At 41.9% G+C, this 15425-nt stretch overlaps 1 long non-coding RNA gene across 3 annotated transcripts in view; it reads right to left on the reverse strand.

Moving 5' to 3' along the window:
- The window catches only part of LOC102162221 (uncharacterized), a 173655-nt gene that overhangs the window by 93902 nt on the left and 64328 nt on the right, over positions 1 to 15425 (reverse strand). For 2 of the 3 annotated variants that reach the window (XR_014816393.1, XR_014816395.1), the window contains exons 3-4: positions 1534 to 1783; positions 837 to 1166 (exon numbers count right to left, since the gene is read on the reverse strand). This is a non-coding gene — a long non-coding RNA (uncharacterized LOC102162221). Of the gene's footprint in view, positions 1 to 836; positions 1167 to 1533; positions 1784 to 7220; positions 7434 to 15425 lie in introns of those variants that run through there. The other variant, XR_014816396.1, reaches the window with a different exon arrangement.

Consider the following 15425-nt stretch of genomic DNA (forward strand, 5'->3'; position numbering starts at 1 on the left):
GTTTTGACAATTTACATGTCTCTGGTGGCCCAATAATTGAAGCAGAAATATTACTGGCATTTTTCATGGTAGAGATATGGATTCGATGTCATAACGTCTTATAGTGCCTAGAAAAATTCCCTACCGATAAAAAGTGTCCTGCCAGATTTTGATACAGTAGAAATACATACATGATCTGGAACTTAACTCCACCTTGCATATAAACACAAAGTATTATTTGCATGTTTTTAATTAATACACATGGAATTTTCCCAGAATGTAATCAATATCTAAATCAAGGTAAAATTGTACTTTATTATATTTAGAAATTTAGTAGGCGTTAATTACCTTGTCAGATATTCATGCCATCAATTATCAGCACTACTTGTGATATCTGAGCTGTCAGGATTTGTGGCTGTGGTTTCCATGGTGATTCTATATATAGAAATAAGCATCTCACTGTGCTTGAATGTTTAGATATTATAATATATACTACGTTGTTACAATACACCTTCATGTCACGTTTCTTTTCAATTAACTAAATATCGGTTTTCAAATATAGTGTGTTGAGTTGGGTTGGTTATATAATCTGTGAATTTCATTTCAGGATAGTAAATATGTTGACATAAAACATTTCTTATAAAAGAGATTTTAGGTTGGATATAGGCTGAGCACTTCTGATGTAAGGATTCCCTTGGTGATTTGTAATACGGCACTTTCAGTTTGCCTTTCTGTGTATTAAGTATGGAAGTTCCAGCCAGTCTGCAACAGGGGTGTGTTGAACCTTGAGCAACTCACTTAATGTTCCTAAGCTTCGGTTTCCTCATTCATAAAGACGGCATAATAAGAGTGCTTACCTCATATTGCTGTCAGAAGAATTAAATGAGATCAACCAGGGAACACAACACTTCTGGCATGTAGGAAGCACGGTTGATGGAGATGATGACAACAAAGATGATGATGATGGTGGTGATGATAAATTAAGTAGCACAATTCAGAAAGAGACCAAAGACTCTTTAATCCATTCTCCAGCCAAGGACCCATTTCCACATTTTGCTTCTTTTCTCAAGGTGGAACAGTCTTACACGGAAATACCTCGCGTGGTCTCTACTTCCTCTTTCTTGCAGTTGTTTTGAGTAGCAGTTCCATGGTTGGAATCACAGGATCTTTTTTTTTTTCCCCAATGGCTGAGAAATTGTGACAGAGTTTTATCACAGTGTCAGTCTGCTGGGATCCCAGAGACTATACCCTTAAGAGATATGCTATTAGGCCTGGACACTCTTAGGGTCTTTCAATGTAGAGCTGGGCAGCACCTTTTTCAGTTTGTTTGTTTTTTCCACTCTTTTTCACCTCATTGTCACCCTTTTATCTCATCCCTGCCTCCATGTAAACTTGTGAGAGATCTGCCTTCTCTTTGGGGAAATCTAAACTAGATGTTCTGTGCTCTTAGGGACAGAAAGGCTAAAACACTTCTTTCAGGGCCCATCCATAAATCTTAAAGCCAGGAGCATAGTGTTGCCTTCCCATTATCCACCCAACCCTCACTTTGCTCACCTGGAGTATTTGCTAGTGAAGAGACTCCCTTCCCTCCTTCAGGAGGGACATTGCCTCCTGTCACTGACAGAGTCCATCCAATCTATGCCATGAAAACTGTCCAGTTGTGCAAATATAACAAGCCAGGGGTCTCTGTCCAGGATCAGTCCTTTATGCAATCCAGTTTTTCATGGTGAGGTCTTTAAGTACCATAGTAGGAGGTGGTGAGGAGGGGTCCATGCCTGGCTGTGGATTTTCAGCGGAGGAGGCACTGAAAAATTAAGACATTCACCTGATATTTTGGGTAGGATGATACACAAACCATTCCAGATAGAGGAGCTCCATCTAAATGCTAAGGATCCTCCAAAACAAAGGTTCCATAATCAGTATCTAATACAATCTAGTAATAGAATTCCTTCTTATGTAACAAGAATTCATGCATACTGAGTAAAAATATAAATAAATTTATTGAGTACTTCTTAATGGCTGGGACTAGTATTCAGCCTTTTATGTTCATTGTCTTAACTAATTCTCACAAAACCTCTTTAGGGACCAAGACCATCATTTTACAGAGGCGAAAACTGAAATTCAAAGAGCTTAAGTTACTTGTCCTTGTCCTAGTAAGTGGCAGAGTCTAGATTCAACCCTAGTATGTCTAGCTCCAAAGTTCAGGGGATCTGCTATCATGCTTTAGGCTACACTGCTTTACCTCAACATGTTCTACATGCTATAGTTCACACTTGCTCCCTTGTATTTGCTCCTGGCCTATCCACTTGTGTTATTCAAAATCCTGCGTTTGACTAGAGTCTCGGACTAACCAGACCAGCGCTTTCCCACGGAAGTAAAATGTGAGTCACAAATATGAGCTGTATTGGTAATTTTTAATTTTTCCAATGCCACAATTTAAAAGGTGAAAATAAATAGATGAAATTAATGTTGGAGTTCTTTTGTGGTGCGGAAGGTTAGGGATCTGGCATTGTCACTGCATCAGCTAGGGTCGCTGCTGTGACACAGTTTTGATCCTTGGTCTGAGAACTTCCACATGCCATGAGCATGGAAAAAAAAAATAATAATGTTAATACAGTTTATGTAACCCAACACAGTCTAAGTGTTATACTTTCAACATGAAACCAATATTAAAAGTATTAATGAAATAATTATCCTTTTTTTGGACTATACCTTTGCAATATGCTGTGTATGGATACTCTGATCATGTCTCGGCTCAGATTACCCACATATCAATTGTTCGGTAGCCACATATGGCTGGGAAATGCAAATTGGATATCATGTGTCTAGCCTCATAGATCTCAATACCTCTTAATAATCTTGGGGGCTCTTCAGAGTATAGAAAGGAAAGCATTGACAAGATGAAGAGCACATTTCTCAGAAGTGGAGTGATGGAATCTAAACCATTACATGACTTGGTCTGAGAGATGATCAGGAAGCTCTAGATTCCCATCCAAAGGGTGGTGCATAGAGCCAGCTCACGGAGGGCATCCGATAGGGTCACCATGGCTTCTCAGTCCTTCTCCTCACCTTCACTCTTACACCTGCCCCAGCTTGAAAGGCAAGGGGCCTGAGCCAGCCCTAAGGAGCACGGCACAGGCTCTGTTCCCCTCCACTGATTCTAACATCTGAGCGCAGAGGGAAACCGCAAGCCTCCCCTCCCCCCATCTCCACGGAGACCCCTCTACCCTAAGGATTCCCAAACTTGCACACATCAGAGTTACCCGGAGGGCTTGTGAAAACTCAGACTGCTGGCCTGTACAGCCCAAGAGGCTTTGAGTCAAAAGGTCTGGGCTAGGGCTTGAGACCATGCACTTCAACAAGATCCCAAGTGAGGCTGGCGCTCCATCCTAAGGAATCAATGGCTAATTCAACAGCAAGTACAAATGTAAAAGACAGAGGCACCATTTTCACCCTCAAAGAGACAAATAGGATTTTTGATGTGTTTGGCTGTTTCTCACCTGTCTCTCGTTATTTCCTCTGGTCCAGGAAGGGATAAAGTGATCATGAAGAGGAGAGAAGCCACTGAAGGGAGGAAATTAGGATGGTGCTGGGAGGGAAATAGGAGAAGGTCCTTGACGGATCATTGTGAGTTCAGGGTGGTGGAAAGTCACGAGAAACTCGTATTCAAGGGGGAAAAGGGCAGCAAAGCCTCTCTCAGCCCCCCTCAGCCAGGACAGACGCGCACGCTAGATGCAACTTTGCCGAGTCACACTGGCATCGCAACAGAGATGATTTTCCTCTTTGCTTGTTAAGGGAGGACCCTGTCGGAACTCTGTGCAGCAGGCAGTAGCAAACACACCGGGAGCCTGGGACAACCCTTGGTGTGGGCTTCTTTCTCTCTAACCCTTCAGGGCACGTGGATTTTAAAAGGAGGGACAGTGAGACTTGCTGAGTTGTAAGCAGCTGGGAATGTGGAATGCATTTCTGGAGATACACACTGAGCCTGGCTCAGAACTTCCAAGAAAACTCAGTGGGAGGGGAGGAAAAACAGTGCAATGATGTGACGCCTTGTACGGCCCGCCTTGGCCTTGCTGAATCGCCCAGAGATTGTGTTCCAGCTGCACTGCAGTGACCCAATGTTCCAGTAAACAAGGAAGGGATGAAATGGACAGACCTCAGATCAGACTACGTTGGAGCTTTTAAAATAGAACACAGGGGGCCAGCTGGGTGCCGCCCGAGTTGGGGGGGTTGCCTGTGTGCTTTTCCTGGATTAGGGTGGTTCACCCACACCGCCCACCAGACACACACACATACACATCCTGACTGCCAGTGGAACACAAATACCAAACACTGAGGTGGTCTTGTCTACAACGGTCAGAAACTGGCATGTATCTTGAAGACACTTCATGGGAACCCCAGAACAAGGAACTGTGCAGAGGGGCCACTGAGTCAGGCCGAGTCAGGCCGAGTCAGGCCGAGTCAGGCTGCTGACCAATGCTGTCCACTCCCAAAGCAGGACTTCTGCCTTCCAGAAAGACAAACAGAGCTGTGGCAGACAAGCACAGTCACTGAGTCCATTTCCCCGTGTGATTTCATGGTATAAAATGGACTGAGGATCCCATGACTTCTTGGGCTTTTTCTCCCCTCCCTGCCTCACCCTGTATCCTCCTATTTTCTCCACTTGCATTTCACCAGCCAGCAGATGGGCTTCAGTAAAAATGAGAGGGCTTGAAAGAAAATCATGGACTTGGAGAACGGACTTGTGGTTGCCAAGGGGGAAAGGGAGAGAGTGGGATGGACTGGGAGCTTGGGGTTCATAGATGCAGACTATTGCCTTTGGAATGGATAAGCAATGAGATCCTGCTGTGTAGCGCTGGGAATTGTGTCTGATCACTTATGATGGCACATGATAATGTGTGAAAAAAGAATCTATACATGTATGTATAACTGGGTCACCTTGCTGTACAGTAGAAAATTGACAGAACACTGTAAACCGGCTATAATGGAAAAAAATAAAAATCATTATATATAAGAATTTTTTTTAATTTAAAAAAAATAGAGGGCTTAGTAAAAATAAGAGGAAGAGCACCCTGGCTTAGAGAACAAGGTTCTAGAAGTTCCTTCACTAAGTGTCCACCTGCCTGTAATAATTCAGGGCTTTGTGGCCCAAATAGCATGCAGTTTCCCCCCTCCCATCACTTAAGTGTGTAAGTGATATTCTAGATTCCCTGTGACTACTACGCGACCAAAGAGCTTCTCATCCACACAAGGACAACTCTGAGAATCAAAGGGGGTGCTGCTGAACACAATTCTGGGACAAAGCCCTTACCCAGGACACAGTCACCAGCATGACTGGTAGATCCATTTCTCTTCCTACATGCCACCACCCCACGCCACTTCACAGGTGACATTTTTTGCTATGACTGATTTGTCCTTTCCTTTTCCTGATTTTGACCTATTTTTCCTTTATTTTCTTGGATAATAGTGATTGTCACGCAATAACTGGACCTGTATTTTGAAGTGGGGAAAAGGCAGGTTTTAAAAATTCCCAGAGATCCCATTGTGGCTCAGCAGTAATGAACCCAGCTAGCATCCATGGGCACCTGGGTTCAATCTCTGGCCTTGCTCAGTGGGTTAAGGATCCAGCATTGCCGTGAGCTGTGGTGTAGGTCACAGACAGGGCTCTGATCAGGCGTTGCTGTTGTGGCTGTGGTGTAGGCCAGCAGCTGCAACTCCAATTAAACCCCTAGCCTGGGAACCTCCATATGCTTCAGGTGTGACCCTGAAAAAAAAAAAAAATACCTTCCCCATATAGGAGTTCCCTATTGGAACTGGCATTGCTTCAAGATGTGGCTTAGGTCACAGAATGCGGCTCAGATCGTGGCCGTGGCATAGGCCTCAGCTGCTTCCGATTCTACCCCTCACCCAGGAACTTCCATATGCTGCAGATGTGGCCATAAAAGGGAAAAGAAAAATTCCCCATATAAAAAGCTGTATGACTTCTCCGCTGAAGCTCTGGGTGGTGTTTTCCAGCAGACTCCAGAAGCTAGTTTTCTGTTCCAGAGACTTACTTCATTCTGAATTTTGGTGTCCAGTGAGTATTGTCAGGTTTTGCTCACCACATGGTCATGCCCTAATTTTTGGACAAGCAAAACAGCATGAAGAATGGTGACGACTGCTCGAGGACTCAAGGGAAGAAAAAGGCCTTTCTCATCCTGTTTCCCTCAGAACAGTGATACTGGGCCCTGCCTCCTTTCTGTTTTTCCAAGGACCTTTGACTGCCCTGAAGATTATTTCCAATGAATCCAGCCACCCTGTGAGGTCCCAGTCTTCCTCCTTTTATTGCCTGGGGCTGTTATGTGGAAACCAGAAAGGGGACGCCATATTCCAGTTAGTACCCAAACCAAGATCCACCTGGTCCCAAAGCCCGCACCTGTGCTCCACCAAGCCGTTGTGCACCTGCCTTGGCAAACCTGACTTGACTTCCTTCCCCAGAGGCTGTAGGACTTTTAGACCCTATAGATGGCAGCCTGCACCCAGGCCCTCCCTCGTAACTGGCCAACCTGTCTCAGTCACCTGAGCCGCTTAGAATAACGCTTGATGGATCCGTGCTTATTCCTCAGAGACCCATTTTTCTTTCTTTTGCATTATGGCTGGTGATGATTTCACACTCCTGCAAGCCCCACCTCCTGCACAGCAAGACTCAGGCAGCCCCAGAAAAGTACTGGATGTGGTAGGACTTGGGCTGGGGGTCTGGCAATTTAAGCTCAAAACTTAGACCCAGGAAGAGGATGAGATTTTTTTTAAAAAAAAGGCAAACAATAGGGTTCCCCCTGGGACTCTGCAGGCTAAGAATCCAAGGCTGTTTCTCTGAGAATGCAGGTTTAATCCCTGGCCTCACTCAGCGGGTTAAGGATCCGGCATTGCCAATCTGGTGTTTCTACAGCTGTGGGGTAGGCCTCAGCTGCAGCTCTGATTCAGCCCCCAGCCCAGGAACATCTATATGCTGCAGGCGCAGCCGTTAAAAAGAAAGAGAGAGAGAGCCGAAAGGTTTAGTGACTTCAGGTGTGGGTGTCTTCTAGGAGTAAGACAGGGTACGAAGCCAAGCTCTCCCATGCCAAGCTCCTGCCAGGGCAGCATTCTGTGCATAGAAGCAAGGAACACATCATCCTAGAGCTGGGAGCCAGGTGATGGAGACTAAGACAGAGCCTTCATTCACCTGGACTTCTAAGCACCCTTCCTCATCCCACCTGACTTACCTCTGATCATTCTTCCGGGTGTATACATTTCTCAAGTCCTAAATGACCATTTCTCACAATCCTGGCCCTCCTTTCTTTCCCCAGCTTCCCTCCAAATTTAGCACGGTGGGCACATGAGCATGGCCTTGGAAATCATATCCCCCTGGGTTTGCTTCTATTTGGCTGTGTGATCTTGGGCCTGTTTCTGACATCTCTGATCCTCAGTCTCCTCATCTGTAAGATAGGGATGATCAGTTAAACCTATCAAAAGGATTAAAATAAGTAAAGTTATAATGCACTTCATCTAGAGTTGGCACTCAGAAAATGGTCAGTATAGCTATCACTGCTGTCACCATTGCTTGAGTCTGATGTAAGTTCTCCTCCAGAATCAGCTGGCCCGGATGCAATAGGAACATGAGAGCACGTTGGAGATAAAAGGGCCCTCGTGCCCATCTGGTCCAACGTCTTCATTTGGGAAGGAACCTGAGGTTCAGAGAAGGATAACTGGCTTGTCCGAGGCTATATGCCTGACTAGTTCCAACCTTCAAATAAGGAAGTTAATTAGTTGAAGCAGTAGAAAAAGCTTTGCCTTTGGAGTCAGATCTATGTGAATTTGAATCCCACCCACCAGCTGGGAGGTCCTAGACAAGAACTGACTTTGCCTCGTTTCCTCATCTTTGGCGTTGGGATAGTAGAGCCAGTCTCCCAGGATTGTGGTGGGGACTTCGAGGACTATTATACTTCAGGCACCCAGGGATGGCTTAGCTCCTTGGTTCCCCACACATCACTAGAACATGCCAGGGCCTGGCAGAAGAGGACAGCCCACTCGAAGGAATTGAATGCTGCATGGAGCTTGAAAATACAGTGGGCTTTGCCTAAAAGTTGAAATAGGGACATTGAGCTTACTAATCTGAAAATGCCCATTTTACAGCAAAGTTTGACACATTAATCAATCAGACAAGAATTCCTTCCTGTGAGGCTAAGAGCAAAAATCAGGAAGATTTATCTCTGGGCTGACCTAGAACTCTGAAGTAAGGGAGATTGAAGAGGTTGGGGGTGGGTGGGTGAAGGAGAAAATCAGGGAAGATAATCCTGAGGTTTTTAACCCCACCTTCTGGATTATCTTTCAAAACAATTTTGAAAGCACCCTGGTTTCCAGACACAAATTATATTTTGAATTGGTGATACAAAGTAGGAGGTAACTTTGAAAGGGGAGGCCATTTTTCAGATGCAGTGGTTTTGAAATAAGAAGCACAGGCAAGTTTTGCAATGAAAAGTGAGTTCTGGTGGGGGTTGGTTCCAAGATGAACATGGAGAAGGACACAGACACTCCACAGCAGCTCGACCCCTGAATGATCCAATTATAGGTTTTGAAATGGACCCCAGAGCAGAATTTGGAAACCTCAAATGGAATGGCAGAGGAGAAGCAATTTTGCAAGTAGACGAATGACTGACTCTAAACAGTCCTCTGGGGAGAAGAAGGTTTGGAAAATGCTGTGTAGGCCGTTTCCAAATGCTCCCCGGGGAGTTAGAAGGCATTTTTCTAGGAATCATTAGGGTGAGGCTGATTGAATCTGACAAAGGACTGTAGCATTGTGCTTGCAATTCACCCAGAAGATTGGGTGGCCTATGGAATGGAAAGTATGAAAATACCATCAGTAAGAGCAAAGCATATGGCATTATGTTACAAACAAACAAATAAAAACAGCAGAGAGATTTGTTCTGAACGATAAACTTTTAAATACTGGGCCTAGGTTTGTGTCACCTTGCAGTACCCATGCTCTTTCCCCACTTGCTTGCTGCATGTTGATGCCCAGGGCAAAGGCATATATCTTATATATCCTATATCTCCCTGGGTTTTCCCTCTTCTCCCTCCTACTCAGCAGACTGTTAGATGATACAGAAACACTTTTACTCTATTAAATTGTTAATAACGGCTTGCTTATTTTAGCTCAAATGTTTACTTTTTTCTTCCTCTACTTTTCTCTCCTTCCTTCCTTCCTTCTTTCCTTTCCTTTTCCTTCCTTCCTTTCTTTTTCTTTATTTCTTTCTTTCCTTTTTTTTTCTTTCCCTCCCTTCCTTCCCTCCTTCCTTTCTTTCTTTCTTTCTCTTTCTTTCTCTTTCTTTCTCTCTTTCTCTCTTTCTCTCTCTTTCCTCTCTCCCTTGGCTGCTGCTTACAGAAGCTTAGTTGTGAGATCTGAGTTCCCAGACCGGGGATTGAACCTGGGCTGCAGCTGTGAAACCTTCCCTTCCCTGGCTTCTGGAGTTTGCCTACAATCCTCCATGTTTCTTCGTTTGTAGATGCATCACTGCAATTTTTGCCTCCAATGTCACATAATTATATTTTCCATGTGTGTCTCTGCTTCACCTCTTATAAGGACAGAGTCATATTAGATTAAGGGTCCATCCTTCTCCAGCCAGACCTCAACTTAACACTTGATTACATCTACAATGACTCTATTTCCAAATAAGGTCACATTCGAAGGTATTGGAGAACATATATTTTTGAAAGACATAATTCAATGTGTAACACTAGGTATAAATACATATTCTTTTAAAAAATTTCCTCTGAACCTAAGTTTTTTTTTTCTTTTTATGGTTGCACCTGTGGCAAACAGAACTCCCTGGGCTAGGAGTCAAATCAGAGCTGCCGATGCTGGCCTATACCACACTCACAGCACCATCGGATCTGAGCAGCATCTGAGATATACACTGCAGCTTAGAGCAATGCCAGATCTTTAACCCACTGTGTGAGGCCAGGGATAGAATCTGTATTCTCACAGAGATAATGTTGGGTCCCTAACCCCTGAGCCACACTGGGAACTCCTGAACCTAATTTTTTTTTTAATTGAATTGAAGTATAGTTGATATACAATATCATATAAGTTTTGGATGTACAATATAGTAACTCACAATTATTAAAAGTTATACCCTATTTATTGTTTTTATAAAACATTATCTATATTCCCTGTGTTGTACAATATATCTTTTTTTTTTTTTTTTTTGTCTTTTCTAGGGCCGCTTCCCACAGCATATGGAGGTTCCCAGGCTAGCTAGGGGTCTAATCGGAGCTGTAGCCACTGGCCTATGCCACAGCCACAGCCACGCTGGATCCTTAACCCACTGAGCAAAGCCAGGGATCGAACCTGCAACTTCATGGTTCCTAGTCAGATTTGTTAACCACTGCGTCACAATGGGAACTCCCGTACAATATATCCTTGTAACTTGCTTTATACATAATAGCTAATTCCCTAGCTCAGTATTCCCCCTCCCTATCCCCTCTGCTCTGCCCACTGGTAATCACTAAATAGTTCTCTATATTTGTGAGTCTGTTTCTTTTTTGTTGTATACACTAATTCATTGTAATTTTTAGATTCCACATGCAATGTCATATAGTACTTGTCTTTCTCTGGATTATTTCATTTAGCACAATACCCTCCAAGTTCTTCCATGTTGCTGCAAATGGCAAAATTTTCAATCTTTTTTGTGGCTGAGTAGTATTCCACTGTGTGTGTGTATACATATATATATATATATATACATGTATACATCACATTTTTTATCCATTCATATGTTGATGAATATGTAGGGTGCTTCCATATCTTGGCTATTATAAATAATGTTGCTATGAACATCAGGGTACATTTATCTTTTCTAATTAATGTTTTCATTTTCTTGAGATAAATGCCCAGGAGTAGAATTTCTGGATCATACGGTAGTTCTATTTTTAGTTTTCAAAGGAAACTCCGTATTTGTTTTCCACAGTGTAAATGAACAATATTAAGAAGTCCAGTTCATGATCACAGAATAGCTTAACTTTAGGTGTGGGCTTTATATGTCTTACCATGTTAAGGTTCTCTGTTATTTGGAGTTTTCATTGGGAATGGGTGTTGAAACTCTTCAATAGTTTACAGAGATGCTAAAATAATATCCAGCTTATAACAAATAGTGTAACAAATTATATTAATGGATTTCATAATTGTGAACCATCCTTTCATTCATCGTATCATTTTTATTTTCCTGAAAGAAAATCCCACTTGATAAATAAATATTATCTTATCTTCTTAATGTGCTAAAAGATTCTCCTAATCTTTACTTCAGGGTTTTTGCAGTAATTTAGGTATAGGTATATAGAATTTGGAACTTTTTTCCTATACTCTAGAATTTAAGTAGCACTGAGGACTCCTAGTCTTTGATTTTTTTTTTCCTCCCTTGTTGTCTTTGGGTTTCACTAAGAACACCTCTTAAATTAAGTCTGTGCCTTACAGCTCTGTCAGCCATAATCCACTAGTGTACTGGAGCCCTGCTGATGTAGTGGTGCGGTCTTGGGGAGGCTAAGTGTTACATAATCTTATGATTAATTTTGGTTTTTAACAGGCCTGAGCACCTGGGCTGTGACCTTCAGAAATGTGTCATCATTTCTCTTTTTCCTCAAACAGAAAGGAAAGGAATGCTGGAGCTGAAACCTCTCTCCCAGTGAAATAAGGCGCTGGTAATTTCCCCTGGAAGCAGGGCTTTGTTATGGGAGAATGCTCTCTGGGCATATTTCAAAATGTTTTCTTTTACTCTGGGCATCTTTTTAAATGGTTGCTTTTCCCTTCCCTCTGCTGGAAACCCCAGGATATTTTTCACCCATCTTCAAAGGAAGAACCTGGCAGTAAAATCCCACAAAAGTGCAGGATTCGCCCTAAGCCAGGAACCCCAGAAATGCTTAGCTCTCCAACTAGTCTACACCCCTCCCCATGCAATTAGTCAAAATTAAATGTTTCTACCAGTTAATGGCTTGAATGACTTTTGCTTCAGGTAGCTAATCTCCACTATGATATCTGTATTTGCATGTCTCTCCAAATTACAGGGTAGAGGTTTGCCCTATGACTTCGATTCTCTGAGGAATCTAAGAAAATTCATTGATTTTTTTGTTTGTTTGTTCAGCTTTTTTCTTGTAAAGACAGAAGTAACAGCCCTTTACATGTTGGACTTAAACCAGAAATAAAGTGTTGATAAAAATTCTCCTGTGGGGAGTTCCTCCTGTGGCGCAGTGGGTTAAGAATCTGACTGCAGGAGTTCCTGTTGTGGCTCAGTGGGTTAAGAATCTGACTGCAGGAGTTCCTGTTGTGGCTCAGTGGGTTAAGAATCTGACTGCAGGAGTTCCTGTTGTGGCTCAGTGGTAACAAATCAGAGTAGTATCCATGAGGAGGACATGGGTTCAATTCCTGGCCCTGCTCAGTGGGTTAAGGATCTGGCATTGCCATGAGCTGTGCTATAGACCGGCAGACCTACAGGATCTGGTGTTGCTGTGGCTGTGGTGTAGGCCGGCAGCTGTAGCTCTGATTAGACCCTAGCCTGGAAACTTCCATATGTTGTGGGTATGGCCCTAAAAAGAAAAAAAAAAAAAAAAAGATCTCCTGTGAAATAATCTGGATCTCATGCTTTCTTTGTAGGGTAGTTTTTTGATAACTTTCTTTCTTCTATGGAAACATATATGTTTAAGGTTTCCCCCTCTATGGGGGTCAATTTGGGAAAGAGTTTTATCCTAAGAAATTATCTGTATTGTCTGAATTTCCAAATTTATTTGCATAGACTTTTTAAAGTTAGTGCCATTTTTTTAAAATTCCTGTTTATTTTTTTATTTTGTGCTTTCTCCTTTTTTATTATGTCAGCTAATGGTTAACCTATTTCACTTATTTATTTATTTATTGGGCTTTTTTTTTTTTAGGGCCACACCCACGGCACATGGAAGTTCCCAGGCTAGGGGTCATATAGGAGCTGTAGACGCCAGGCCAGCCTACACCACAGCTCACAGCAATGCCGGATCTTTAACCCACTGAGCAAAGCCAGGGATCGAACCTCCATCCTCATGGATGCTAGGCAGATTCATTTCCACTGAGCCAGGATGGGAATTCCTCATTTATTTCTTTAAGAACCAGCATTATTAAATTCTTAGTTATACTTATTTTCTGTTTCTGACTCATTAATTTTTACTTCTATCTTTGCTATTTTATTCTATTTGTTTTCTTTCAGCTAATGTTGTTGATTTTTTCTTGAGGTAAGCTTTATTTGTGTGTTAGAACTAAATCTTGTATCAATGCCCATGGTATACCTATTCAAATCAAGAGAGAGAAATTGATCAAAGCTGTCACTTTAAAGTCCTTCTTATCCTATTGCCATGACTACCTCCCTCCCCTGAGATAATTACTTTCTTGATTCTATCGATTGAGCTATAATTTTATACCATAAAAGTCAGCAATTTAAAGTGTATAATTTCAGAAATTGACTGCATTTCTATATACTAACAATGAAAGATCAGAAAGAGAAATTAGGGAAGCAATTCTGTTTACCATTGCATCCAAAAGAATAAAATACCTAAGAGTAAACCTACCTAAAGAAACAAAAGACCTGTACTCTGAAAACTATAAGACACTGATGAAACAAATCAAAGATGACACAAATAGATGGAAAGACATACCATACTCTTGGGTTGGAAGAGTCAATATTATCAAAATGACTATACTACCCAAGGCAATCTACAGATTCAATGCAATCCCTAACAAATTACCAAGGACATTTTTCACAGAACTAGAACAAAATATTTTAAAGCTTGTTTGGAATCACAAAAGACCCAGAATAGCCAAAGACATCCTGAAAAAGAAAAATGGAGCTAGAAGAATCAGGCTCCCGACTTCAGACTAATACTACAAAGCTACAGTCATCAAAACCATGTGGTACTGGCACAAAGACAGAAATCTAGATTAGTGGAACAGGCTAGAAAGCCCAGAATTAAACCCACATACCTACAGCCAACTAATCTATGACAAAGGAGGCAAGAATACACAATGGAGAAAAGACAGCCTGTTCAATAAGTGGTGCTGGGAAAACTGGACAGTCACATGGAAAAGAATGAAATTGGAACACCTCCTAACACCATACACAAAAATAAACTCAAAATGGATTAAAGACCTAGATATAAGACCAGATACTATAACACTCTTAGAGAAAAACATAGGCCAAACACTCTCTGACATAAATGACAGCAACAACATCTCAGATCCACCCCTTAGAGTAATGACAGTAAAAACAAAAATAAACAAATGGGACTTACTTAAACTTCAAAGTTTCTGCACAGCAAAGGAAACCCTAAACAAAACGAAAAGACAACCCATAGAATGGGAGAAAGTATTCACAAATGAATAGACTGACAAGGGATTCATCTCCAAAATTTATAAACACCTCCTACAGCTCAATACCAAAAAAACCCCAAACAACCCCATCGAAAAATGGGCAGAAGATTTAAACAGACAATTCTCCAAAGAAGACATACAGATGGCCAAAAAACACATGAAAAGATGTTTAGCATCACTCATCATTAGAGAAATGCAAATCAAAACCACTATGAGCTACCACCTTACACCAGCCAGATTGGCCATCATCAAAAAGTCTACAAACAATAAGTGTTGGAGAGGGTGTGGAGAAAAAGGAACCCTAGTACACTGTTGGTGGGATTATAAATTGGTGCAACCACTGTGGAAAACAATATGGAGATTCCTCAGAAAACTAAAAATAGAACTACCATTTGATCCAGCAATTCCACTCCTGGGCACCTATCCAGAGAAAACCATGACTTGAAAAGACACATGTACTCCAATGTTCATTGTAGCACTATTTGCAATAGCCAAGACATGAGAACAACCTAAATATCCATTGACAGAGGAGTGGATAAAGAAGAAGTGGTACATATACACAATGAAATATTGCTCAGCCATTAAAAGGAACAAAATACCAGCATTTTTAGCAACATAGATGGACCTAGAAATTATCATGCTAGGTGAAGTCAGTCAGACAATGAGACACCAACATCAAATGCTATCACTTACATGTGTAATCTCAAAAAAGGACAGAATGAACTTCTTTGCAGAACAGATACTGACTCACAGACTTTGAAAAACTTATGGTTTCCAAATGACACAGGTTGGGGGGTGGGGGGGATGTACTGAGGGTTTGGGATGGACATTCTGTAAAATTTGGTTGTGATGATTGTTGTACACCTATAAATGTAATAAAATTCATTTAGTAATAAAAAATAATTATGAAAGAAAAAAATGAAGTGCATAATTTGATGAGTTTTGACAACTGTGTGCAGTAGAATAATTGCCACCGTAAATACAACATGAAAGTTCCCTTTACTCCAAAATGTTCTCTCAAGCACTTGTGCAGTCAATTCTTTCTCAT

The sequence above is a fragment of the Sus scrofa genome, chromosome 9 (assembly GCF_054392235.1).
Source record: "Sus scrofa isolate SSC_HxYL_T2T_F1_AM1 chromosome 9, Sscrofa_HxYL_maternal_Yorkshire_Landrace_v2.0, whole genome shotgun sequence".
NCBI classification, from domain to species: domain Eukaryota; kingdom Metazoa; phylum Chordata; class Mammalia; order Artiodactyla; family Suidae; genus Sus; species Sus scrofa.